Source organism: Leptosomus discolor, chromosome 6 (genome assembly GCF_034619465.1).
Source record: "Leptosomus discolor isolate bLepDis1 chromosome 6, bLepDis1.hap2, whole genome shotgun sequence".
Taxonomy (NCBI): domain Eukaryota; kingdom Metazoa; phylum Chordata; class Aves; order Leptosomiformes; family Leptosomidae; genus Leptosomus; species Leptosomus discolor.
Genome location: NC_141396.1, coordinates 54132545 through 54157419, shown reverse-complemented (window position 1 = coordinate 54157419; position 24875 = coordinate 54132545).

Below are 24875 nucleotides of genomic sequence, written 5' to 3'. Positions count from 1 at the left end.
GTGATAATTTTTTGTTTTGTCTTCTCTCTTTTTATGTCTCTTCTATTTTCCTTTCAGTGCTATTCCAACTCCAGACTAGTGGATGTCAGAATCATATCTAATCCTTTAAAACTGAATTCTCCATCTTTTTGGTTTTTATTATCGTCTTCCAAGGCAAAGTAGTGTCTATAATCTCTGCTGTAATGAAATCAGTGGAGATGGAAAACAATATTTGTCTGCTTAGAAACAACAGAATCACAAACTTCTCTGCAATGCAGTTGGCATGAAGTTTCTGTATTTTCATCTGCGGACAATTGTTTTTGTGATCAACAAGGAAAAGTTGCAAGACAGTTGTAGACTACGGAAGGAACTAAGAACTGTTCTGTCTGAAAACATTAAACTAATTTAACATCAGGCTGTGGGAAAAGTTATCGGGAAAAAAGCACACAATTGGTTAATAGAAATTTCTCCAGCATATAGAGGGAAGAAGAATCAAGAGACTCTGTAAGAATGCTGTTTTCATCTTTAGTGGGTTGTAAGCCTCATTTTTTTTTTCAAAAACAAATAAAAAACAAAAAAAGGAAGAGAGAAAAAAGAGCACTGAAGAGGTAAAAATTATTTCTCTGGAGAAAATGGGCTATTTGTTGAGACAGGTCTATTGCTGGTTACTGAAAAGAGTTGTCTGATGCAGCATCTGACTGAGGGTGTGCATGACAGAAGAAAGATTACTGAACACTTGCCCTTCTTCTTTGGTGCTAATAAGAAGTTGCTATACCCCACTTTCAGAGACAGGACAACTGGCTTGGGCTGACCTAGTGTTGCTGTGTTTGAGGACAGCATGTCCATTAGAGGAAATGGGAGGACTGAAAGCAGTAGAGAGTGGAGCTGTGTCAGAATTAGCAAAGCTATGGGAGAAAAGTTAGATCAATCAACCCTCCATTGTATTCCTCTGAAGATATGTTTTGTTCTTGGTAAATAATGTTATGCTCTAAGGAGGCTTTTGCGAAAAGGAACCAGAACTGCAAGATTTGAACTAAAGTCAGACCATCTGCACTAAATCTTATTTGCTGTGTAGGGGCCGTGTTGGATATCCAGGCTAAGAATGGGAAAATTGTCTGACTCTACCCTAAGATGCAAGTGATGGTTAAAAGACCTGAGCAGCAGAGGGAGTGTGGTCAGAGAGATAAGAAAATGTCAGAGGTACAGTTTTCTGAGAGACTGTAAGAATCAGTGATAAACATAAGAAGGGACTACACACATAGATCCTTAAAATACCTTTAAGAATCTGGGTCTTAGTCCCCAGGATTATCCAGGCTTTTGATTCTGATAAGATGGTTTATGAAGGTGCCAATAAGTACTGCTTACAGAGATGCTATTTGTGATGTTTGCATTCAAAGCCATGAGTTCAGAATGTGGGACATGCTAGGGAGATAATTTGCAATTGTATAATCTATTCGTGAAATATGCATATAAGTTCGATGTGAACTTAAGTCCCTCTGTTATTTCCTTACTACTTACTCCATTTCTTTTTTGCACTGGCAGGTACAAAATAAGACATCTTCAAAAATTCTTGGCTTTAGCAATATCTTATTATAACTATGCCTCCGTTAAGAGGAAGTACTACCTGGTGGCCAGAAAAGAGATGCTGCCTTCAGCCATGGTGTCACTTACTCTAGTATTGTCTCTGATGTGTTCTTTTACTGCATTGTTGACGTCATGCCATCTCTTACACAAACACGGAAATCCTGAGATGTTTAGTTTATACCATATAGCTCTGCATCTGAGAGTGGCAAGTGGCATATGACTTAGAAAAGCGTAGGGCTTTAGAGGGCCCAGCAGAGTGACGTGTAGTGATTCTGCACCTCAGAGTTTCCTAGTTTATCTCTAGCCATGCTGCCATATTAGGTCTGAGCTCTTTTAATACCCAGTAAAGCTCTTTTCACCAATGCTATACTGTTTCTTACCTTGGTGTCAAAACAGGAGCTTTTATTTAGAGCCCTGCAGTAGTGAGTAGAGATGTCTTTGTGCTAGAACCAGGTCTTTAGCCAGGTAATATTTTATGAAAACAAACTATTCTTAAATAGAAACTTTACCCCAAAAAATTCATGTTTCCCTTTTGTTTTAGTTTCAATCAATTCCAAACTCCATTACCTATGAATAAGATATTAGTTATTCTGAGCAGAAACTCAGTCATTCTGAATATATTTCTATTTTACTTACACAGCAAGGTTAAGTGTAGTTACTGTAGTAATTAGTTCATTTTCATTATAGTGGATGATATTTTCTGCTTAGGGATATCTGTACAAAATTAACAGAAGCCCAGAAAACATTTTTAATCTGGCCTAGTTTGCTTATAAAACTAGTCTGGTTCTATTATTTTTTTGGTTCATCAAAGAACAGCAGTGAGGAGCTTCCCCTAGCTCCACATCACAGGCTTACAAATGCTTGATAAAAGGGTGAGCACCATTGCAGAAGGGTTTTCCTGGCCTGAGGTAGAGGAGAGCAGCATTTCTGCATTCTTTGGTTTTGTTTTACTTCTCTTTGATAAGGCATACTTAAATACTGATCTCTTCCTTTCCAGTGTCATAAAATTGCTGAACAAAAATGGAGAGAAAAATGCTTCTGTTGCTGAAGCAGAATATAGTAGTATATCTGCTTGTCATTTGTCATTATCAAAGAAATACTGCAGATTAGGTAGAACATTTTAAATCTCACAACCATTTAAAATCTCAGACCAAGCCAATGAAAGATTATAACACAGGTACAATGATATGCCTATTTCATAATCCATTGTCTACTCGTTTATGATAACATTTTCTTTCTTCTTCTGTTTCTTTTACTACCTTCCATTACCTTTGCAAGGTATTTGGGAGACAAATTATTCATAGAATAACATTTTCTTTCAGGTGCAGAGTAATTTCTGTAAATCCTAAGTCTTCCTAAACTTCTGCAATATGTAAGCACACTTAAATATACCCATGACAACAGAGTTTCACTCCAGCCTACAGCATGGACCCAACCCTCTACTTCCTCCCCTCTTGTCCACTTCTGTGTTCTGTGCTACCCTTCCATATGCCCTCATCACATTGCATTCAAGTCCCTTCTGCTCTATTGCTAATATGCCTAAAAAGAGATATCCCTGTCCTTTCTTATTAAAGCCAAAACTAATCTGAAAATATTTTTGCTCTCCAATTATATGATTAGTAATGGGAGTTTCGTACAATGGATCTCATTTTACTCCTACTCATAGCTCCATTTCACTGCAATATAATCCTGTCAACTAAAGTGGCATTTTTATATCGGTGTCACCAAGAGAAGGGAAAGGATCAGAAATCTCTGTAAACCAAGTTCTCTTTAAGATTGCCATTTTGAGTATGTCTTTGTGGAGACCCTTTTTGAATGTGGATGGTCAGATTTCAAGCAAAAAAATTTGCAGCTGTTTTCTTTGCTTAAAAATGATGATAATAATAATAACTCTGGTAAATTGCTTTCAGTGAACTGTCTTTCTGGGTAGAAGCCTCCAGAGCAGAGAAGTGTGAGGCACGGGCAGGGTGGGAAGGAGAGTGGCAGGGCTGCTGCCCTCCACGTCCTCACAGAGCCCACTGGGCGGGCGAGTCAGCAGGGGGGGATCAAGCAGTGCCAAAATGCTTCTCACAGCACTGTCTGACAAGGGAGCTCAGATGAAAACTGTGCTATTTTAGTAAAAGACTTTGGATAAAAATAATACCATAATACACAGCAGCAATCTAATAATTTATAACAGGTTAATTCACAAGTCCCCATTTATTGTCCACTTAGGTAAAACTCCAGTTGATTTATTAGCTAGTCAATCAAAAAGCAAAATATTTTGTCAAATGTTTAAAAATAAGTAGCCATCTGACTTCAACAAAGGAACTTTTGCCCCATCCAGCTGTTGTTTTTATAGTTTTCTATAGCCATTTATGGTGTTTCTTTTCTTTTCTGCTTCTATGGTTTGTTTCTCTTACGCAATGAATTGTGAGAGTAAGACAAACTAGGAAAGGAGATAAAGGCACCATGTGATTTTGCTTTATTTGTTCTGTAAAGTATGTAGCCCGTTTTATACAATTGTATAAATGGCAGTAAAATAATTGGCTTCAGTGGGAGCTTTATTTGGGTAATTTCTACATAAGGATTGCAGTCTGGGGCTCCCACTGTTTTAAGCAGTTCCAAAATACTGAGATATCTGCTGTCACATCTGTACAATATCTAATATTTATTCCACATCTCTACAAAGCTGGAGTACTTGTGAAAAGAAAAGATAACAAAAATTAAGACACCAAGTGAATGTATTTTAGGAATGTGTGGTGTTGTATGGTCTCTCTTCAGAGCTTTGCTTGTGATTTGCATTTAAAATAACGTGTGAAAGTATCTAGTAGTTCTGATACTCCCATTTTTAGTCCTTAAACAAAAATACCTTGAAGTGACCTTTAATTCTGAGAGAGAATAATAAATATTTTAAAATACCTTAATCTAGGTACACAATATTATTCATACATAAAAATCTTATCCGTGTCCCAGAGGAAGATGTGGGGAGAAGTGAGATGACACAAACTACAACAGCTTTGAGTTGTAATAGTACAGAACACAGTATTTTGTAGCAGCTGCTTTAGACAGCTTATGCAGAAGCCCGTGCTCCGTTAGTATTGAGGGGTACAGCAGACTGGCACGTCCCCTAGCACAGGGGTCAGCCCTTGGCTGAGTATAGGACTTTACACGAATTTCTTGTTTCTTTTGTAGAGGAACAAACAAGCCAGATAAGGATTTCACCGAGGAACAGAATTGTGACATGAAGTGTTTTTATCTGTCTGAGTCAGAGAAGCACAAAATGTAAGAGGTTGCTGACTCTCACAGCCTGAGAATTGATTTTTTTTGTAGAGTCTACTCCTTTATGTAAATAATAAGCTTTCCAAGAATAACACTGAATTCTTCTTTTAAATATTTAAACTCTGAAAGAGATTTGGCTTAATCACTAGAAGAAATATTGGACCGACTATACATCATCCCCACACATTTTCCACCACAGTCCCCTATTCCCTCAGTTTAAACCTGCTACTTTTACAGAAATATGAATAATTGCTTTGTTGTAAATTACCTGATTCTGCAGAGTAGAGTAGAACTGAGGAAGTGGCTAAAGGGGTTAATAAAGAGGAATCAGGAGAAACAATTAAATATTTGGAGAGATGAATGATATGAAATAGGGAAATCATGTGGCATTAGTTTGAAACGACAACAACTTTCTAATCGCTGTTCTCTTGCAGTTGAACTATTTTCCTAAGATATATATTTGCTATTTCAGTAGATGATCATGTTTTAGAGATTCCTCTTGCAGATCTTTAGAGAGAGTCTGTTACAATTTACTTGCCTTGAAGTTCAGTATCTCCTTGATACTTCAACTGCCTTTCTAACAAGTGTAGAGATTAAATGCAAAAGGAGCACAAACGCAGAGGAAAGGAAGGTCTTCTAAGCAGTCCTGTAAAACTTTTTGTGCTCTTCCTCCAGCTCTCACATGAAGAGGCACTCAGGATCCAACTGCAGCAATTGTTATAAATGCCAGTCAGAGAAGTACTTGTTCTCTTCTGCAAAAAGTGATACTGGAGTGCCATTATGGGGACCTAGTTTTTACCTAAAAACCTCATAACAGGATAAACAAATTCTCCTTGGGCAGTTAAGTCAGTATGAAGAGCTGCCATTTTGCAACAAGGAAGACTTTTAAGTTTTGATAGTGGGTATTTATATGCTTAAGGTACAAGCATCTGAAGTATAAGAACCTAAGCAACAAAGGTGCAGTTCTTATAACAAAGAATGGAAAGTACTGTGCAGGAGGAAAGGCTGAACAGTGATGCAGCCATTTTCTTACCCTCTGAAAGCCCACAGATTGGTGAATACAAAGGAGGGAGCAACAGTTTTGTTGGACGTCCAGTAAATCTGCCCCAGGTATAAGCAGCTAGAAGTTATAGTGAAACAAGCAATATGCTTTATAGAGCTTGAAAACTGAATCCACCAAAGGCCTCTAGCTAGCTGAGAGCTTGGAATTGAACCTGTGCCTCCAAACAGGCCAGCTAAGACTACTGTATTTCTAGCACCTCCAGTGTATTGGTGAGAGGTGTATAAACTCTAATATAATCCCTTATGTTTTCTTAAAAGTAGAGTATAATGTGCAAGGTAGCCCATGTACAGAATAGACATTCCACTTTAATTTAGAAAGAAGGAATTGCTGGAGTACTATAAAATAAAAACAGGTTATAAAACATGCAGGAGAATGGAGAAGAACAAGTTGTACTGCCAGCTCCAGCACAGATGCATATGCACAACGCTGAGAAAATAAGCCGTCTTTCCCAGCCTCAGTGACAGTAAATAAAGAGCGATGGCTAACAAAAACAATGTGATAAAGGCTGGGTTGTGCAAGTTGCTTTTTTGTGGGAAACCCATAGTACAACATATTTGTTAGTCGTATTATTGCTAACCGAATTTTATGCGTCGCTCCCTGTCCACCCAGCTGAAAGCACAGTATGTACTATATATTTCCTCTGATGCACTGGTAGTGATGAAATCTAAACTGCCTCTAGTGTAAGCCAGAAAATAAAATAAAAGCAGCAGTTCTTAGAAGGGGAGGAAAAGGGAAGGAAAGTAACAGTAGGGACATGTTCATTTAAAGTGATGTGAAAGACCGAGAGTACATCAGAGAACAAAGAAAGAATTGGAAGTGGCATTGCACAAGTACTAGACAAAATCTATAGCAATTGGCAGTGCTTTACATTTGTGTGTTATGTTCCTTTGCTCAGCTGATGCCGGTGGTGGTGTTTATTAGAATACTTCCTCTGCTACAAAGGACTGAAAAGAGCTGCCAACCTAGATGACAATGCGCTTTATCTCAAGAGTAAAGGTAGAAGGACTGATATAGGAAGGTAGAAGGATAACAAAGGACAACAGACCAACAAATTTCTCATTGGAACAAAAGGTCTTTTGATGGTTTTAATCCAGAATGAAGATGGCAGCTGGCTGATCAGCCTGGAGTGCTTTCTGGTGTTCTGAGCATCTGAAGAAGTCATTACTGAAAGGCCTTGGAGGGTATGAGGGCATCCAACTACTCAGTATTTGCTCATCAGCTCCAGCAAAAGGAGTCAGAAGGCTCAATTATGAATGTCTAGTAACAGCAAAACCTCAGCCGCTTAAGATATTCCCTAATTTCCTAGCTTGCACTTTCAGGTTTGAGAGCTAAAGAGACACTGGTGAGGTAGTCAGATGTTCAGTCAAGTTACTTCAAAGTAACAGGTTACCATTCACCAAAGCCATGGCAATTGTGAGTGCTCTTAGCCAAAGGCGTATGTCAGACGAGTTGAGACAATTTAGTCCACAGTGGAAAGGATTTGAGCTAAGTGCATATAAGCTGCCATGAACACTGCTTTGCAGCCAACATTATCTCCCTTGTCAGTAGTGCTCCAACACCCGACTGTTGTCACACACAGAAGCAGAAGCATTTGCCAGCCTGTCTTGGTTCCTCATGTCACCTCCAGGATTGTGTATAAGCCATATTTGCATTTGAAGAGAGATTGTCAAAGGAGGCTGAGGAGGTTAAAATATCTGAAGTCCACTGAAATTCAGTGCAAATTGAATGTTTAACAGATTAAGACCCCAATTAAATTATCAAGGACTCAGAAAAAAACAGGTATTGCTGGTGTAAATTCAAATAATTGCGCAGTACCAAGCCCCAGTTTAACTTCACCCATAATCTTGTATTCAGTAAAACACGTAGTTTAGCTAAGATTTTAAAAGCAATTAATTTCTCTTGACAGTATTTTCTTAAATTTGGATTGTCATCAGTCATCAAGTCAGATCTAACCCAAAGTCATTATACCAAGCACTTATAATTTTTCCTCTTGGAAAAAAACACTGAATCCTCACCCCAGTTGACTTTTCTCTAGGTAAAGGAATAAAAAAAAAAAAAAACAGGGGTGTGAAACCCAGCATTTGTACTGACTGCTACGAAGGGCACAGTTTCATGCTGAATTAATATGACTTCTCCAAAAAGATGAATTCAGAGATTCAGTGTGTGCTTACAAGGATTTTGAAGGAAGGCTCACTGGAAAGTCTTGTGATGGTCTACACTGGCTTTCTGCAAAGCAACCCCTTGAACCAAGGGCTGGCATTGAAGACATGCTACATTATTAATTAAGCCCTTGGTGCTTCCACAGCATTTATTAACTAGTAACTTTTGTTACGAAAATCAAAATATGAATATTCCTGAAATTTTATTTTTGCCTTACTGGTTTGCCTAGTGACACGTGTCCAAGCAGCATATGAAGTTTTCTAGTTTTCTTTGCTCTGGGGACAAGGGAAGTCAGTGCTGAGACACAGACTTTGATGGAGGCTTACACTATCCATCAGACGCTTTATTGGCCAAAGGAGAGTCAAGGATTAGAGGCTTAATCCTTGAAGCAAATTTTATTTCCTAACTTTGATTTTGCCCACAAAACAAAGTCCCTATAAACCCAGCCGTAGGATTTACTGGATACATTTTCCCAGCTTGAAAGCAAATCTTTAACTCTTTATCCCGCATTTTATGAGACAATGTGAGCTCATCAGAGTCCTTCAGTACAGAGCTGACCCTCAGCTTTTGTGTTTGAGCTGCCTTGGCCAAAGAGTTCCACGAGCACAGGCAACATGTCAGGAATGGTGGGACTGAGAGTGGCAAAGAACTGGATTGCAAATATAATCAGATCAGAAATATGAGTCTTTGGCTGCTTGCTATTATTCACTTATCAAGTATTTTAACTCAAGCTACAGTGAAGCACTGAAGAATTCTTTTTTGGGCACTAACTGTTGCTAACTGCCCTGCCTGTTATGTTTTTTGCAATATATAGTTTTATACACTCAATAAAATTTACAAACTAGCGACTCTTTGAATATAAGAGAAGGCACTTCATCCTGCCTTTGAGGTCAGGGCAACCAAGTCTGGGAGGGCAACCAGGCAGCCTGAGCAACAGGAAATGCTGAGATAGTAAATGGCACATTCGTGTTGCCAGGGCTGCCCAGGGAACAGTTCCTGATTTAGCAGAGGGAGCCGTTTTTCTGGAACCACAGCACAGGAGAGCAGAGGTAACATGTAATCGAACCTGCTTTCTGAAGGCCTGGGATCTGTATGCTAACAGAGCAAGATTTAAATAAAATACTCAGGTAACGCCATGAAACTGAAGACGTATAATAGCTTCAGCCCTCCGGCTTAGGTAGTAACCTTCTTTAAAACATGGAGATGAGTTGTGAAGAGCATGAAAGACAGTGTCAGGAGGGACAGTAAAGTTAAACAAGACAAAAATTAGACAAAACAAATGTACTATACCTGTATGGTAATTATCTACCCAAAGAGTAGGGCAAGAGGAATATAAGGTGGTGCTTGAGTTAATTCATATGGTAATGCATCACGGTGTTTGGAAGTATTGCAATGGTACTTCGTTCTTTAGACATGGAAAGAGGTGTTAGCAGTCAAAAATTTAGGGAAATCCCAGTTTGTTGGCTGAATCTATTTAAGACCAATGGAGCTTTTACTCACTATGACTATTTGTAACAAGAATGCTCCTGAAATTAAATATTTGATAGCGAACAGAATCTTAAGAAAATAATGTAACCAAACCTTTTCTTAAGAAAAAATTAAGAGAAGGAAAATAATCTAGATGGATGCAATGTAATTTTTGCAGTAGTTCCTACGAAGTCTTCTAAAAAAGAAACTTTTAAAAAATGAAAAAGAATATTTTTGAACAGATGGGTGGAAGAGAGTCAAACGAGAGAAAAGGAGAGAAATCCTGTAGTCTTCCAGGAGAAAATTCTGCCAGCTCTCCATGGCTACCCACAGGAAATACAAGTACAGCAGGGAAGAAGGTGGTTTTGTAGTTACTGCGATTTTCAATGTAAGACTGACTGCAAAGGCATGTCCCATACCAGCTAGCACAAACTGTACTGTGAACTGGAAATGACAGGAGAGCACTTTCACCCTGTCTATAGCACATTATGGGAACAGCAGCAAAGCCCAGGGGTTGCCTTGACCTAAAGAAAAGCCAAATAGTTTGGCAGAATGTACTGTAGGTTCTTCCAAATATGGAAGTTTCTCCTGATGTCTAGGCATATTTCAGCAGAACTATTTTTAAACATAATGTTCACGCTTTTCAAGTACTTTTCTTTGATTGGGAAGCAGAAAATACGGAGAGAGTGGAGTAATTCCCGTTGTTTTGTTCCGTTTTTTAAACAGTATGTTCCTGGTGTCAGGAATATCAAATAACACTAGTGCGTGTATACAACTGAGACAGATAACAGCCATGTTTCTTAGCTCACTGCAGATGCTGAATTTTGAAAAAAAAAGAAGGAAAACAAGAAGCTAGAATTCTTTCTCTCCCCTCCTCCATCTCAATAATAGAAGCTACCATAATCTAGTCTGGCAAAAGCACCAGAAATTATACAGAATTACTATCCTTCACTGTTCTTCAGCTCTCTGGGAACTCATACACAAGTTTTTGTAGCAAGAGATTAATTCCAGCACCTGGAGCCCCACAGTGGTATTAGAATAGCGTTTTGTCATCTTTGTGTATATACAAGGATCTCAAATGACACTGAAAATAGGAATACATCTTCTGAGTGCTTCTGTGAAATAGAAGTAACTGTGACTACAAAAGATGGAACTGGGCATTATTACTAACTGACTCTGGTTAATTAACACCATGAGCACTGTTCCATGGCTGCCAACAGTGCAGGGCCAATAATATGAGTCATGCCAAACATTTGCTAGATAGGAGACTTGGTTTATTCTGCAATTAAAAAAATCCCATGTCTGGAAACTCTTACATGTTTTGGAGCCCATTGGTTACAAAGGTACCTGACACAGAAAGGATTTTTTTTCCTCTATTTTTCTTCATAGCTAGGTGCTAGTAATAGAGAAAAGACATCAGGCTTTTCTTAGCTTTATGATCATCCTCAGGAACTGGCATGGGCCAGGGAACAATCCCAATGGCCAATCTGGATGTGGTAACTCTGGTTTCAGCAGGCAAAACAATTCAGCTCTATGGACAATGGCCCTATCATGCCATTTGGTTTCAGGGCCAAAGCATATTGTCTGGTCACACTTATTTACTGAAGCAGATGCAGCTGTTGATGGTGCACAGTTGTTGTGGAAGACTTGATTCCAGTGCTTTTGCTGGCCTATGACACAGAGCAATTCAAATTTGCTTTGTGGCCTTGATTTGTTTATTTAATGTAACACAAGAACATAAAAAGTCTTTTCTGGGTCATATTAAAGGTTTATTTAGTCCGAAATCTTTCTCTGACAGTGAGAAAAAGCCTACAGATGAGTTTAAGAACAGGATAAATGTAGCAGAACTTCAGTGATTTCAAGTTCAGGGGCTGCCCAAGGCAGAAGGACTGTCTTAGTATTCAATCACTCCCTGATAGATTTCTCTTCTGTCAGTGTGAAGCCGAGTAAACCTTTGGATCCCCCAGTGTCTTGCAGCATTGAGGTCCTCGTCTTACCTTCACTTTGTGTGAGAACCGAGTCCTTTTGTTTGCTTTCAGTCTGCCAACTGCTAGTTTGATTTGATGTCGTTGTACTGCAACAGTGAACAGTGGCTGATCATTCTCTGACTATCCTCTCCATGTAACTCATGAATTTATAGATGACTTTCCTTTGGGGCATCTTAATTGATTTCTTTTCTATGAAGGAACATGTATTTGGTGGTTCTTCCTTCAGATGTCATTTCATAATTCTGTCACCAGTGTGCTCCTTCTCGGGGGCTTTTACAGTTCTTTTTTAACCTTTTTCCTTTTTTTTTTCCCCTTCCCTTCATAAGGATAGAAAAGGTCTTTTAAGCTATTCAGGATGGGAGAGATTTTACTGAATTTGTATGGTGTTTCGAGCATGGGTGAGTAGGTGCTGATGTAATAAAATATGAAGGAAAAGCTGTAGATCAAAGGCAAGATTTATGTAGCTATTGAGGTACCTTAGAAGGCAGAAGGTGACAAACAAGATTTACAGAAGCATCTCTGCAGATTAGATGCCTAACTTCCCTTGATAGTCACACCAGCACAGCAGAACTCTTTTCATCTTGCGGTTCTTTTGGATAACAGCCCATAGGTCAGTGATTAAAAGAAATCAGTGATACCATATGCACACAGAAAATAGCATTGTTACTTCCCAGGCCCAATCAGCACCCAGGCATGACATGTCTGTAGAAATAGAGGGAATCTAGCAAATATAAATAATGTGAATTTTGATGACTCACAGGGGAAACCCATCCTGTGAATATAAAAGAGGTAATAAAAAATCACAAGGAAAGAAGATTCAGCAACACAGGATTAATAAACTGTAAGAAATGAGCTTAGGCAATTAATGAAGCCTTAAGAATTCCTGGAAAAAAGATGTATTGCTCTTCCTTGACATGTACTATATTTCATGCATAGAGATGTTTTTCTGTCTTTCACTTAATGTTTTGCTAAGGGTGAGCTTGAAAATAAGTTTAAATTTTTTCTGTTTCCCCTGACTTCATTATACAAAGAAGGGATTACAAGAAATTAGACCAGTAAAGTTTTCAGCAGCTTTAAACCTGTATCAGTACCTTTATTATGGGAAGATGGGGAAAGAAAAGATGGCCATTGCAAGACAAAGATACAGTTGCAGACACTTGAATTGCAAGCTCAAACACTCAATTACTGAGGGTTTTTCTGGTGTCTCTAACCTTTGAACAATCAAGCTACTACTTTAATATGGAAACTGTTTACCACCAAGCCAGCAAACACATCTGCACATTTTTTGGAAAGTGTTGAATTTTGTGAAAACCATTCTTCTGACCTCATCAATTATTATTTTTCATGCTTATGAGGCTGAGAAAGAAAAATTGGTGAAATGGGTTCTCGAGGCATGATCCTTTCCCTGTAGACCAGTCATGCATGTTTGTCTAGTTAAAAAGCTTGGAAGCCAGGGATGGCCAGCTGGGATGCTGGTCCACAAAAGCTGATGGTCTTGACCAGGGTTTCCCAGTGCATAACCAAGTCTTGGAATGGATCTTCATTTGGATTTGATGTATATATTTCTCACGAAAACATTTCTGAATGTCATGCACTTTTCAGCCTGTTGTGTACAGGCACATGTAGAGCAGAGTAAGCTATTCTCAGCAAACAACTTGTTTGTCAAATATAGCTGCTTTATGTTTTAAAAAAATCATTTGTATGCAAAGTTCACATTTATTTTTTTTTAATCTTGGACAACTCCAGAGTAAAATTATGCTTAAAGTGAATACAGCTGGAAAAAAACAGGCATTAGTTGACTGGTTTATGCAAACACACTGTAGCCTGTGGATTCCTTGCAAGCTATTTCCTGTCTTAACTGTGTGTGCTGTGTTTGTTGTTGCGAATTTTTGTGCTGCTCAGTTGTATGAATTCACCTGTGTCACAGTGTCACATACATTTCTTAAATGCCAATGCTACACCTTTCCTCCACTGCTACATTGTGCTCTCAGTCTGTCTGAACTCTGAGCAAATGTACACCAGCATTTTGCTTCCTTCTCTTCCTATGGAAAAAGTTGTCCTAAGAGGTATTTTATTGCATCACAGTTTACATAAATATCAGCCATTGGTTTTACTGGGGAAAGGGCAAGGAAAAGGAGGGAAAAGAGGATAATTTAATGTGTAGTAGTCCTTCCATTAGTCCTGTAAGATGCACACACCTCAAATCGGGGGGTGAAGTAAGGGATCCCCATCAATGTTACAGGTGCCTTTGGCCTTGAGTGGAGAAAAGTGTCCATGGGATTCAATACCAAAGTAACTTCATGGACTCTATAGTCTGTGTAACACAGAACATCAGGCTAAATGATGGAAAAGTCATCACTGGTCTTCCAATCAGTAAATTCCAATGGGTGATTTTTTGAATCACAGTGAAATGAATGCTTATGACTAGTTTTCCTAGCTGTTGCTATAATATAATGCCTGTGGACTGTTGAGCCACATGCTTTATTTCAGGCAGAGTTTATGTACCTCCAAGAGAGGATTATATAATCCCCTTTCAGATCAGATGGTCTGTGAAAATGCAGATGAATGCAGAATACATACTGCAGAAAAACTGGAAAGCAATAAGGTTACTTGGTTTAATGTCAGTGTTACTGTCTCTGGCTTGTAATAAATGAGCATCAGAAAGGGTTTCACTCACAACAAACACTTCTGGTAGTATAATAGACTGAAAAAATGAATTTTTACAGGCCCTTAGTCATGTAAACTGTAACAGCAACTGGATACAATGTCAGGCGAATGGCTTATGCATTAGATGAGTGCGTGAACCAAACACTACTGTTGACATTGTGTAGAAGTCATTACACTTTCAATTGACTTATTTTGCCATTGCAAACACTGTTATCTTCTCAGTGGAAGATTTTTTCCTCTGTATTTTTCAGAGGAAGATTTTACACTGTCTTAAGAAGTGTTGCTGTTAATGAGATTTAAAATTTTTTTTTTAAATATAATCACATTGTTGATCCCTTTCATTTAAAAGCTGAACAGAATGAAAATTATTGAGGGTCCACTTCCACACTCAGTTGATAGTTGAGGGTTTCTGTGTGATATAGCAGTCCCCTTTTTGTGTGACAGTGCATGTACTACCCCTGCTGTGGGGACTACGAACCCACTGTCTTTCTGTTTTCTTTTTTGCTTATCCTCCCGTAACCCAACAATTAGTTCCCATATATTCGCTATTTCACACATTAATCCCAATTATTGGCTTGAAAAATTACAGTCCTTTAGTGTACATCAGTGCTAGAGTGCATAGAAAAATACGTAGTTCTGAAACATGTTGACTGGATAAAAAATGTTTAATTTTCCCTCATGTCATCTACCTAAAAGAACTAAATATCCAAAATGTGGAATATTTTGATCTATTTTTTTTTTTTTACATTGTTGGTTATCCTCATATCAGTGTTACTATGAACAATTTTTAAAATTCTGTTTTTCTGCCATGATTCACAGCCCTAAGTATGTATATTTTAGGAGACTTGTTTATATTTATTCTTTATTGTAGACACATGCTTAAATGCATTTCTGCATTGGGGCTTTTGGCAAACAGAGCAAAGAATATACAAGGCGTGCTCCATTTGCTGCCATGTAACTTTCTGTCATAATAGAGTTTCTTTGGTGTTCATACCCGTATTTGGCTCAAAGCTGGGAACAGAGCCGTGACAGCTCATTGAGCAACCAAATGCTTGGCCTTGAGGACCTGATTGCCATAGCCCAGGTTGTCATACTGGTGTTCAGCAACTGGTAGAGTGCAGGAATTGACTCACTTGTGAGGCTGCACAAACTAACCTGAAACCAGGGAGGACTGCAACACTGTGTAAAGGCTCTTTGGTCCAGCAAGACATTAAAATCTTATGGTGCAAGTCATAGGCCAGCTACAGCCACCTGGTTAGCGATATATACTTTATGGACTTGCCTAGGTACTGACTGCAACACAAAGTGTGTGATCTATTTACTCCCTTCCCTAGGTGGGATCTTACATGTAACGCAAAGATGCCCTTTACTAGTTTCACCTGCTCAGGATTAAGGATGGTCTATTTTGATGATCTCTAAAGTTTTGATATTATAATTCTTTAACCAATTTCTGGGTTTTGAGGAAATGCCATTCCGTAGGTCTAATGTTCCAAAAATTGCTTATATAATGATGCTTTTGCTTTTGTACAGAGACAGAAATAATAGTGTACATTCACTTCAGGAAACTTAAACTTTAGCATTGTGCATAAAGCAAAAGATAACATTTCAAGGTTTGCAATTTGACGGGGAAATTGCCTTCTTGACCCTTTTATAGTTAAAAAGAGAGGACAAAAAAGGATTATTTTGTAACTCTTGCCTCTTCTCCATTAATTTTGCTTTAGACTTTGACTCATAAACAAGCATGGTAGGGTCCTGAACCAGTACTGAAATGGAAGGTCTTTTTCAAAGCTGGTAAAGAAAGCATTTTTTCATTTTTTGTGTGCGTAAATGCCTTTAAAAAATGAATAGAGTCATTCATCTAAAAAAAAAAGTATTGACATTTTTATGGAGTTGTTTTTGGAAAGATACAACATTTAATATTAAATTCAACATATGGTTGTGGTCAAATTGTGCTCCTACTGTGTAAAATGTATGAATAACAAGTTACTGCATTCTCCTGGCCAATATATGGGGAGAAGGTTGATTAATTTAACTAGTATCCCTTAATCTCCTGCCTTGGCTTCCATCCCATTCTGCAAGGGTTGATAAATCTTACATCCCCTGAGGAGTATTACAATTCCTAATAGTCTTATGCTATTAGGAAGAAGCAAGGCTCAACTGTACCAAAACATTCAGCACATGAAATTGTATAAATAATTTAGCTTTTCCAATTTAATTTTTTTTATGGCTTTTCTTTGCAGACCATGATAAGAGATGTTAGTTCAGTCAACTGTAAGTAAAAAAAAAAAAAAAAAAAATTAAAAAAGGAAAATACTCTTCAGGGGAATTATATGCAAAGGTAGGGATGTTCTTGTCAGTTTGCAGCTCTGTGTTAGGCTCTCAAACCAAGGTCACTCATGTATTTGCTCCCCTTTTAAAAGAAAAATAAATTTTGCTTAGAGTGAATGTTCTCTTAGGACCACCAGCTACTTTCACCATGGTATTGCATGGCCTGGAACAGGAAAGCTATCCACTAATTTCAGCATGAAGTAGGATTACCTGTCCTGCCAGAGATTCTATGTGTGGCTGCAGGCAAATCACTCCACACTTTCTGGTGGGCTCAGATGCACAGTCAAGCTCCTTAAGTTGTACAAGTTCCTCTGCATCAGATGAGCCATAACAGTTCCCTGTGCTCATACTCGTAGCCTACAGCAAATTCAGCTTGACTTAGCTTACAATGAAGGCAATTTAAGATAAATAGCATAGCCTTGCATTTGCTATAGGCTGAGTTAGCACAAGGACAGTCACCATGTCTCAGATAATGTATATTGAATGGTTCAGCTGCAATATCGTGGTCATGTGACTGAGATTTATACCTTCTCTATAAACTACCTTGAAGGAGAGTAAGAGTTGAAAGGATAAATATGTTCAAAAAAAATTAAAAGCAGTGAAAAGGACTGTAAAATTCTGAAAACCTGGGACTATAAGAACTGTACAAGTATTGAAAAGAGACACTGTTCTCATACACAGGAAGAAACAATATTAGTAATTTCTGAACAGGGAAACATTTTTTTCAGAGTACAGTGAAACCTGGCAAATTAGTTGATTGTTTTCCTATTTACTAATATAAGTGATGAGTATTTTGTTTTGGTAAATATAAACATCTTTTGCATAGGATTGAATCACCTGCAACAGGCTGAACCCTATTGTCTTCATTCCAGCAAAACTTCTGCTGCAATTAGTAAGATTTTTTCAAGGACTTGAAGCTTTCAGTAATGTTTCCACAAAATAATACTCTGACTTCAGTAACAGGTTGCACTGACTAAGGGTATGAAAATAGGGCTTGATTCACGGTTTATATTAATAATAATGCTTTGAATTCTTGTCTATTATTCAGAAATCTTTCTTGATACATAGTAAAGTAAGTCCTATTACATGTGAGGTAAGTAAATAGTATTATACCTGTGGGCAAAAAGAGACTTACAGAATTCAGGATGGCCATTTGTAGGAGTAAATCTCCTAGTAAGTGACCATTCTGTGGTGTTTGGTGCAGAAGTCATCTTTGGAGTGGTTTTGGAGGATTTCGGTTGGCTTTCTGAAGTAAAATGTGAATGCTGTGTGCCCATTGGCTGTCAAGGTTTGCGCATGTGTCTTATCAGCTCCCTTCTTGCATGGCAAAGCTTCAACCAGGGGGTGGGAAAGGAGGCTGAGTCTCAGGCCACTAGCAGCTGTATCCCATGAGACCCTGCTGTGACAACACTATAGCAAAGTGTGGAGGTGCAAGGTTGCGAGAACAAGGAGCTTCATGGTGATGTTTGGCTGGTTTGGTTTGGCTTGTTTTGGGAAAAATTTTCTCGTGAGTGACGCTTGGTTAAAACTATGGCATTCTTCAGTCACATGAGGAGCAGCAAATGAGGTGAATGTCTTGTGAAAGCCATGCTTTGAAAGCTCACTCTTATGCAGTTTTCTGGGTTTTAAGTATAAAATCACTCTGTGGGAAGAAAGAAATGGACCAAACCCATTGGTGCACGTTTGTTTAGGCTCTCTTAACATCCAAGAATACACTGGGATATTGTAGTGTCTTATACATGAGAAATACTGTAGAAAGATGAGTCCAGCAGTGTAAAGTGGGAAACTTCAGTCCATCCTGTCACATTCAGATAGACCCAGAGGACTTGGTTCTAACATTTGTTCAGCCTGAGGGCATGGGGACAACTTCTGGTCAGGAATGACAGAATACAGCTGGCCTGTTGTTTGAGTCCACCTTTTACAACCATTCTGACCGTGCCCCCAGGCAATACAAAATCCCTCTGGACACGCCTCCATATGCATTTTTTCCTAACCATAGGCTTGGCCCAAACTGCTGTGATTTCCCAGAGCCGTGTGACTCGATATACCAGGTCCACTGGGGGACCTCAAAATTAACTCTGACCAAAAGCCTCAAAAAGCCTATCTTACCCCAGACCTCTTGAGGAAATTTGACTTCCATGTGGTCTTCAGGTTTGTGCTTTCATAGCCAGAAAACAGAACACAACATTCCCAATCCAAAGTGTGAGATAAAACCTGAATATCAGCCTCTTGTTCCTTTAAAAAATAGACGTATTTATTTCCCTATTCCTAGTTTCATGTACATTGTATCTCATATGCTTGCTGTAATAACACCACAAAAGATTTCATAAATGCACTAGTCAGTGGGGAATGCTATGCCTGCTTGTGATTTTACATGTCTTTTCTCTAAGCCAGAAAATCTAAATGTAAAATGTAGTATTCAGAGACACTGAGTGGGATTTTGTGGTGCTCTCTGGAGGATGCTGGATTTGTAAAACAATGAATGGATTACAGTCATCGATAGAGTTAGTTTTTCCATCTGTGGCAAACATACAGTAAGCTCTTGCTAACGTGCTTCATATTAATAAACCACCCAAGTGTAATTCATTGCAGGTTGCAGCTATAAATAAGAAATAGGCTTTGTTTCGTTCAGCTGTCACGACTGAGAAAGCATCAGGGGAGGGGGCTGTTTGAAAAGAGGCGAGAGGGGCTGCAGCACTTTGACCTCTCCCTGCAGCGTAAAGCATGTCACACCGCAGCTGTCCACAGAGACACGTTGCATGGCTCAGTGCCCTGTCACAAGCCAAAAGCCACCTTGTCACCTGCCGTCATTTTTTTCTCTGGCTGTGTTCTGCTGGAAAAGAGATGCAAAAAAATGCTGCAGAAACGGTGCAATGCAAATGCAAGAACATTTGCCAGCACCCGAATCATGCAGGCACCGATGCTGCTGTTATGTTGCTGGGAGCTCTGGAATGCATGTGTCTGACCTGGGCACAAACTGACCCAGAGATAGAATAGAATAGAATAAAATGGAATGGAATAGAATAGAATAGAATAGAATAGAACAGAATATTTTCAGCTGGAAGGGACCTACCATGATCATCTAGTCCAACTGCCTGACCAATTCAGGGCTGACCAAAAGATCAGAGTAAGTCCAGAAACTTGCGGCTATAGGTAGCTTTGCTCTAATCTTGACATTTAGGTGGCGTAAAGCAAATCACTTCAGACCTGATTCAAGTCCCATTAAACCCGATGAGGTTTTTTTTACCTGCTGACTACAGTGGAAGCTCTTGCAGCCGCTTAATCTCTCAGCTTCCCTGTTTCTGCCTAAGAAATTGGGATAAGCGTGCCTAACTCAAAAAGGTGTTCTGAGGATTAATTAGTTAACATTTGTAGGGCATTTTGAGGATAAAAAGTGCTGAACAAGGGTAATACCACACCTGGCGGGTGGTGTGTGTGTCTCTATGTGTGTTTGTGCGCAAAATTAATACCATACTGCCATGGGTAAAACTTGCATATCAGATAAGCTGCATGCCTGTGCAAATAAATCCACAGAGAAATAAAAGTGCTCAAATGGTCCTCAGGCAGCGTGCAGGAAAGCAAAGGCAAAGGCAGAGGGCAGCAGAAGCAGGGGGAGATGTTGTGAAGGGGGAAAAGAGAGTGAGAAGTGGGTGAGGGGGAAAGTCTGGGAGCGAGGAAATCTCTTTTTCTACAAAAGCGTATGTATAAGCTCTACTGAATCACAGGCTGTGCACGTGAAAATACAGTATTTCAAAATTCTTTTTGCATTATGATTTAGCTGTGCATTATATTTTATGGTGACATGACCTCATTGTTTAGAGATTTTTAGTGTACACTATAACAGCCTTTGTACGGCAATAATTGTAACTCATACGTTAATTTTTGGCATTCCTCATATATTCATTCAGTCACTGGAATGTGCATAGCTTAAAACTAGCACATTGTAACTGAACAAACAGTGGATTAAATGTGCCTGTTTTGTCTTCTTTACTAAGCTAGGTGGGATCAAAGCTATCTGCTTCTGTGCCATAGTTTAATTATATTTTTACTCTGAGTGCCAACATTTTACAAAATGAAATGAAGCAACGACAGGAGAAAATACAGCATCATTCAAATAGGCTTTAATCAGGTCTTGGAAGGATAATAGAAAGCAACTGAAGCAGGTTTGTTAATTCAGTTGGTTTCAGCCCATTGTAAAACCAATACACATAGCTGTTATTTCAGAGCTGATCGGCAATGGTCTGTCTGGACCTACAGCTGCAGGGTGGCTAGCAGGATAACAGCATGTTTAGATGCCCACACAGAGGTAGCTGCCACACTGCTGGTGACAGACAATTAACACAGGGATGAGGAAGTGGCTGCTGTGTAGGGATGAATGGTGTATAGGCATAGCAGCAGACGATGGTCCCTATCTATGCAATTAACTGTGAGCTACAAGCAGGTGGTGAACAATGGCAATGCACATTACAGTTATTGCCTTTGTATTCTGTAATCGTGAGTATAGACATATTTCTCAACATTTCCTAGTCATCCACATCATTCTAAATATTTAGAAGGTGTGGACTCGATTTAATTGTGAGAGAATTTCCGTGTCTGTAATGGGAAAGGGTTAGTCCATGCCTCTTTTGAAATGACACTGTGAATATGACTTAGAGGAATGTGGTCACTGTAATGATAGCCCCTTGCAAGGTGTTGAATCCTCAGGGTAAAAGCTCATTCACTGATTACAAGCAAAGGCTGTAAGAGAGTAAGGAGAAAAAACAAAGTAAAAGCAAATGCAAAAACAAAAATTGTGGAATCAGGTAGCTTCTGCTCCTCCTCTCTAAAATCTGAAGTGCTAGCAGGAAGCGCTGTAATAATTATTTCTTCTAACAGCTGGCACTTCAACCTGCTTTCACACCAGGGGAAGTCAGTACACAAGAGCTGGAAAGCGAGGTGGAGTCTCAGGGGAGTTTTTGTCGCTGAGGATAGCACTTTCATGCTATGTTTGGGAAAGAAAAAAGATTAAAATGCAAACTGCTTGCTGCATGAACCACCTGTCTTTCTCAGGGGCTTTTTAAAAGATGGACCTTGATTGGAGTACTTTTTACATGTGCTTTTCTCTCCTCACTGGCTTATGTGGCTCCCCTTCCCTCTTCTTCTCATGCCCCCTCCCTCCTGGATGCTCCTTCTCACCCCATGAGTGGTCCTTCTCATTCCATATCTCTTCTCCAGTTCTGCCAGTGCTATGGTTTGTAGGGTATTGTGTTAAACCAGACTGCAGGCTAGCCTGAGATAAATTAACACAAAAGGGAAACATAGAAGTAGAGAGAAAATGTGGTTTCTAACATAAACCTGGATCCTAGCAAGGACCAGCTGGTTCCTGAAGTAGTTCCATGGGCACAGTCTTGTAGGCAGCAAGAAGTGTTCAGCAGCCAAAGGTGGAATAATTGCTGAAGAAAATGGCTTTATAACCGCAGCCTAAAAAAGGAAAGGGGGGAGGGAATGAACTGAACAGGGGAGGGAATAGGATCACCACAGAGTAAAGGAAATGACAATTACAGTAGCTGAGTACAGATACAGAGGCGATGAAGAAGTAGTATTAAACACCTTTATGTCTCTTTAGTGAATTTGCACAAGGCCGTGTGATGGTGAGTTACCACCCTTGCCTCCTTCCCTGAGATACAATTTTTCAACCATACTTACACTTTTTTATGGTTTCATTTTCCTGTCATTGCTCTGTAAATGTTACAAAATTCATTTGCCGGCTTCATTTAGCCCTCTGTGCATGTGTGTTTTGACACAGACGTTCATTACATGGTCATCTATCATTTTTATTTCTCTATATTGATAATTATTAAATAGTTCTTTGTATCTCCTTTATTCAGCGTATGGCTCCAGGCCCTATTAATCACAATCTAAAGCCTCAGCTGAATACAATGTTATTAAGTTCCTCATGTGTTTTTTATGGTGCTCTTTCTGTAATTTGTCAGTTCTTCACAAACATCATGAATTTATATTCACAGCAGCCCTAGTAATTAGGTATATTATTACCATCATTTTACAGATGGATAACTGAAAAAAAGATAAATTCTAGACAAAGCTGTCAAAACCCTATACTAATTTTTGATGACCAACTTTAGGCACCTAGACTATAATTTCTCAGGAGCACTAGTATTAAATAGTTAATCTACATTCCAGTCACCTATCCATGTGCTTCAACCTTCTGAATTTCTGCAAAGCACATCCAGAAAGTAGGTAATAAAAAATATTAACAGCTGAGAGCTAATTGTATATGTCTGGCTCTAATCCAAAGTGAACACTGGCGGAAACAGGGAGATAATATAACTGCCTTACCATGCCATTAAGGGTTAAGTTGAGCTTTGTACTGAAAAAGCTAAAGGCAGAAGTTTATACTGTGTGTGTCTACAGCTGGGTTAGGCATTTAAGTTCCCACTGGTGTCAACAGAGCCTGGGAGGCTGCTCATTCATTCTCCCCAGGAGACAACTACATCTGATCAGCCCAGCACTGCACTATGCTCTACCAAATACATTGACTAGGTCTCGGTTGATTCTACTGGAAACGTAGACACTCAGCTGACACGCAGACACCTACCTTCTAGACAACCAATTTATTTGCCTGAATCTGCAGCCAAGCCGCTCCTCAGGGTATGTAGTAGTGAAATGCTATAGTTTCTTCCTTTATCCTTTCTTCCATACCTTCCATTTCCTGCAGCAAATTGAAGCTAGGATACCACAGACACATTTTCATTCATCCTGTAGTCCTTATTCACATAGCACCACCCATACTGGCTGACTTTTTAGTACTTATTCACATCTAGTGGAAATAGATCTCCTACTGCACACAGAGACATGTATCTCTTTTCACTGTTCATGACTGGGCTATATTGCATGATGCTGTGTCTTCTTGCCCTGGTGCTGCTTTTTGACAAGCCCTGCTCTGACACTATAACTGCATCTCTACTTTTAGAGCTGAATCAAAATTTTAAAGTATTAATCCATTGTGATGTTGACCAGTAAGAATGCAACTGAACCCCTAGAAGGGATTTTAATTATACTAAAATTAGGTTTCTTATTTTTAATATGTTAGTTTTTGATACCAGCCAACTGCTTAATTACCTGACTAGTCCATTAAATAAACTTTAATTTGTATGAGAATTGAATGACCTCTAAATATCATACAGCATAATTGTAAGTCTGTCTGTTACTAGGAGAAGCAACAAAGCCGTGGTATGATCTACAGAATAGCGTGCAGGTCCAGGAATAAAGGGAACTTAGTATTCCCAACTTCATCACTGACTTCACAGGTGGAATTATCTTGACTAAATGCAGATGTCTGTACTGAAGACATCTGCATCTGGCTTCTGGCTCAGTTGATAGTGAGTGAAGAAGTAGTCAATAGAATCTAGAGGGCAATTCATCGTCTCCTAAATTAGACGTCTGAAATAGGGTAGATGATTGGCACCCTAAAAGGGCATATTTATCTCCAGTGACTATAAATGGAGCCCCGGGGGCTAGCTTTCTTTTTAAATGCCTACATTGTTGATGTCTAAAGTCAGGTGAGATGAATCCCACCCTCTGTATCCTCAGGCCAGTTATTTCATCTCAGCTTGCCTTTTATTTGTCTCTGAAAGAGCTACTGCAATACCAGAAGCAGTAGAGCAGAATTAACACAGATCTCTGCCTTGACTAATTAGCTTCTCAGTAGGGCCTTTTTATAGATCACTGGGGTATCCTATGTGGCATGATGTGCAATGTAGAAATACCCTAAGTGCCACTATAATAAGTCATATGGTAAAGCTCAATTAAATACCAACATCTTCCATGTAACATGGGAGTTCCTGCTGCCTTGTATGTTCTTTCTTCTGAAAAAAAGATTTTAAATTGTATCAGTGCAGTATCAATATCAGAACTTCAGTGGTACCAGCATTTTCATAGGAATCATGGTGAATAATAAAGCTTAATTCTGGGGATATTGCCAGGGAATTTCATACAGGATGCTCTGCAGCATCAGTTCAAGAACTACAGGTAGAATTACATGATTATATGTTGCCAAGCTCTAAGGCAACCAGGGGAAGGAAAACAGCATCAGTGAGCAAACAGAGGGGAGCTCCAGCTAGCTACAATTTACCCCTTTCTGGAAACCTGAAAAGTTGTACCGAGTTTGACTTTAGGTATACCCATGTAGCAAATCTGTACAGTTGTAACTCCCCATGGAACATTGTTTTTGAACTCAACTGAAGACCAGTGGTGCATATAGTTTTAATTGCTTGTGTTATCACGTCTATGGAGATTGCAATCTTTCCTTCTCTTCTTATTTCTGGGTAAGACCTGTTCACTTCTGTCTCCAGCACTTCTGTCTAAGCTGTGCTGCATAT